The 3734-nt window shown below is 54.9% G+C and overlaps 1 long non-coding RNA gene across 4 annotated transcripts in view; it reads left to right on the top strand.

The window, feature by feature from the left end:
- Window positions 1-2898, top strand: part of LOC106698190 — a 14467-nt gene extending 11569 nt beyond the window's left edge. The window contains exons 1-4 of one of the 4 annotated variants that reach the window (XR_002830788.1): window positions 7-823; window positions 1118-1289; window positions 1712-1915; window positions 2050-2898. This is a non-coding gene — a long non-coding RNA (uncharacterized LOC106698190). Of the gene's footprint in view, window positions 1-6; window positions 824-1117; window positions 1290-1711; window positions 1916-2049 lie in introns of those variants that run through there. The other 3 variants (XR_002830786.1, XR_002830787.1, XR_002830785.1) reach the window with 3 other exon arrangements.
- The last annotated feature ends 836 nt before the right edge of the window (window positions 2899-3734 follow it).

Raw genomic sequence — 3734 nt, forward strand, 5'->3', positions numbered from 1 at the left:
AACTCCGGAGTTCCTTAGCCCGAGAACTCGACCCCTATGTTCCTGGAAACAGTCGTGTGACCTTCTGTACAACACTTCTCAACAAGCCCCCTTTTCTCACGTTAAAAACGAGAAGTCATCTTGTCTGAGTGTCCGAAGACGCGGAAGGTGCGCTGACTTGGGCTCCCTAGGGATGCTGACGTGGAGACAGGCGCTGGATGGAAGAAGCCAGTCCCACCCTAACAGCTGGCGGGATCAGCACTGTTGTCCTGAGATCTGTGGCTGATAGAGAAGCCCGGGGTGGCCTGGTGAGGGCCCCACAGGCCGCCGCCTGGTGAGAGGGAAGATACCCCGGAAACATCCCCTGTGGGCTGACCTGTCCCGGGAGCCCAGCAGACAGCTGAACCGAAAACTCCCTGACCACCAGGAGATTTGGGTGTCTGGGGGTGCACGGAAGCGCCCCGGAGACCTCAGACATGCGCCAGTCCCTTGAGAAGCAGGTATCAGAATGTGAGCCTCGCACCCCAAGAGCGCGATTCCTTTGGGTGAGGATGGATTTGACAGCAGATACATAGGCCTTTGTTTGTTTGTTTCAACCAACGCTGAGGTGTCACCTTCCCCTTTCACCCCTCCGTTCCCGCCTCCCCGGGTCCCTCGTACAGGCCCCACACACGGATTTTCATTTTCAACACGTAGCGCCCGACTGAGGGATCTGAGCTCACCGGCTCAGAAAACGGGAAAGGTCAGTCTGACTAACACCTCGCCTGGCGTCCTGGGATCAGCATCCAAGAGCAACAGATCCGAGATGGGCTGCAGGCTCCCGGGAGACCGGCGATTCCCACGTGTGAGAAAGCCCCGGGGCAAGGCTCCCTGACGTCACCCAAGTTCAGGACCCAGGGCTTTACCTGACGGGGGTGGGGGCTGGAATTCTCCCGGAAGAACACCAGAGCCAGGCTGGTGGGTTCAGAGGGAACGCAGGGGGGAGGGAGAGGAGCCCTTTTCTGCTAATCAAAGGAGAAACCAAATAAAACGGAGGGAGTCCAAGAAAAATACAACGCTATTGTTCTGGGGCAGAAGATGCTGGCTGGGAGGCTTCGTTGAGCAATGCCGGTCACACCCTTTCTCTGTGGGACTGCAGGAATGTTGGCTGTTTCCCTGGAGGCCAGGTGGGAGGTGGGCAGACAGGTCTATGGAGATGAGGAGTTCTTGGAGCTGGAACTCTCTGAACATCCCCATGGCCTTGCAGCTGGGAGGCGGACACGGAGCAGCAGGAATGTGGGTTGAATGAGGGCCAGGAAGCAGCAATCACGGTAAGGGACTGGGGAGATGGAGGTGGGGGGTAGAGAAAGGTGCAAGAAAACTCGGAAACCGGGGTGGGGGGGGGGGCGGGGAATGTGTTCCTTTTGTCCTCATCCCAACAGGGGCTTCTGTGTCCTCAAGGGCCCCCTTGGCTCCTGTCCACTAAGCCGGAGGGCGGAGACCAGGGGGAGGTGGCACGTCTGGGGCTGGGGTGAGATGGGAAGCAGGAAGTGCCAGTCATTTCACAAGAAGGCTCGACAGTGGGGAGGGAGCCAGGAAAAGCTGGCAGACCCCCCAAGGTGGAGTGGGGGAGTCTGGCCTGGCACGCAGAACCCCCGGCTTCCCAGAGTCCTGTGTGTGTGCCACAGGCCAGGGCTGCCGGCCCCCTCCCCCACAACACAGCCCTCTTTTCCACCCATGACTGTCTCTACAGTGACATGTCAGCGGCTGGCCCAACGTCCACGGTCCAAGGAAGGATGAGTGTGACTGACGTCTTGGCGTTAGCTTTTCCCAAGAGCGAGCTCTTAAAAATAACTCTCCCGAGTGCATGTGGCTGAGAGACCCCGCCACCTTATTTCCCCCGTCTCTGTCCCTCGCTCCTTCTCCTTCGATTTCAGCAAGAACCCTGTTTGTGCGGGTACTGCTCTGGGACTGCCTGGAACCCCACGTGTGGGAGAGAGGGACGCTGTTGGGTCGGCCACGGTCCGTTTCCTTCTGAACATGCCCATCCTTTTTTTTTTTTTTGATCTTTGTCTCTTACCAAAACTCTAGCTCCAACTCCCCACACTCGGACTTCTCTCCCTCCACTCTGAAAGGCGAAGACTCAGTTGGAAAACCTTGGATGCAGAATGGCTCGGAGTCACCCAGTGTCCTGTCTGGGTGTCACAGAAGCTGCGTCCCTCTGAGAAAGACCGTGTCATGAGGGCGCTTTCAATGTTTTCCAAAGAGCTCGTCCTGTGGTTGGATTTGTTGGTTCCAGGATCTCTGGACTTAGGCCAAGGAACGTTATTATGGATCTAACCCACAGTGACATCTGGATTCAGAACCTCTGGGTTCTCTCCCCCCCACCACCCCCCCTCGATCAATTTGCTCTGTGACCTCAGAAAAGCTACACCCCATCTCTGGGCTTCAGTGACATCTCCTACTCAAAGGCGGTTCTTCATCAAAATTCAGCACATACTCATTCTTTCTTTTCTCTCTCCCAAGGCTGGGGGGCTTCCCTTAGAGACCCCCCCAACATGCTCTCTTATGGAGGAGTCTGCTAGGAGTGAGTCCAAAGGAGCTTAGAGTGAGGGAAGGGTTGGAAGTGGCCAAGAGCTTTTTAGGCTGAAAGGTGACAGCCCCTTTGCCTTTAAGGAATCCCATGCCTTACCCTAGCCACAGAGAAGTGCTCCTCATCTGTGAGGCACCCACCCTGGCACTTTCGGGGTGTAGGGTTTGTATGGCAGCCACTACGGAAAATCTGTCTGAGCTGGAGGCGAGGGATGAGCCAGCCTGGAATGCTCCCACAGTCACAGCCGTGTTTACAGGAGAGCATATGGATGGAGTTTAGCTTTGATACATTCCCATCACTTTTTACAGAACGATTTTCCAGCCAATAAAAGACATACCTTAACCACTGCCGGCGTCCGAGTTCTGTCTGTCTGTCTATCTGTCTGCTATGGTGCAGGGGTTCCCAAACGACTCTCTGACCTCTCCCAGCCCTTTATCACAACCATCCCTTCCAGGATTCAGAATTTAAAACCTGAGCACTCAAAGCTGCGGTTTTTGCCAGCTATACGGAAACAGCTCTTCGAAGGGCCCTCGGTTTGGGGGTGTCACCTTTAGTGCTAGGGCCCTAAGTTGTGGCCTCAGCTGTAAATAAGTGATGGGTAGGAACCAGGGCAATGAGGAGGACATATTGTTGGCTATGTTCTCGGCTACAACGGGGTGCTCATGGGTGCCCTCTCTAAAAATACTATTGCTGCGGCTACTGCTGATAATAATAATAATAATAATCCTATCTAATAATAGACAAACATGGTAATTGACCGTACCTTCGCTACACCTCCCATTGGCTAATCAGCGCGATATGCAAATTAACTGCCAACAAAGATGGTGGTTAATTTGCATACGTAGGCTCCAAGCGGCGGAGGGAAGACCAAAGGCGGCTCCAGCTGGAGCGAAGGCCTGGGTCCCGGGTACCAGAGGAAAACCTGTGCCAGCAGCCAGGAGAAAGGAAGGCCTATTGCACGAATCTCTTCATGCAACAGGCCTCTAGTAATAATAATAATATTCCTTGAGTCACACATTGAAAAGCCGCTGTTCACCACTGCTTACTCCACCAGGTACCACCAAGCAGCAGGCCTGGATTTCCAGCCTGCTTTTCTCCAACGGGTGACAACACGAGGGCCCCTCGCCTGCAGTTGAGCTGGTGGGAGGGTTCCTGGCCTTTGGTAAGTGCTCAGCATAGGTTC

The sequence above is a fragment of the Myotis lucifugus genome, unplaced genomic scaffold (assembly GCF_000147115.1).
Source record: "Myotis lucifugus unplaced genomic scaffold, Myoluc2.0 scaffold_146, whole genome shotgun sequence".
NCBI classification, from domain to species: domain Eukaryota; kingdom Metazoa; phylum Chordata; class Mammalia; order Chiroptera; family Vespertilionidae; genus Myotis; species Myotis lucifugus.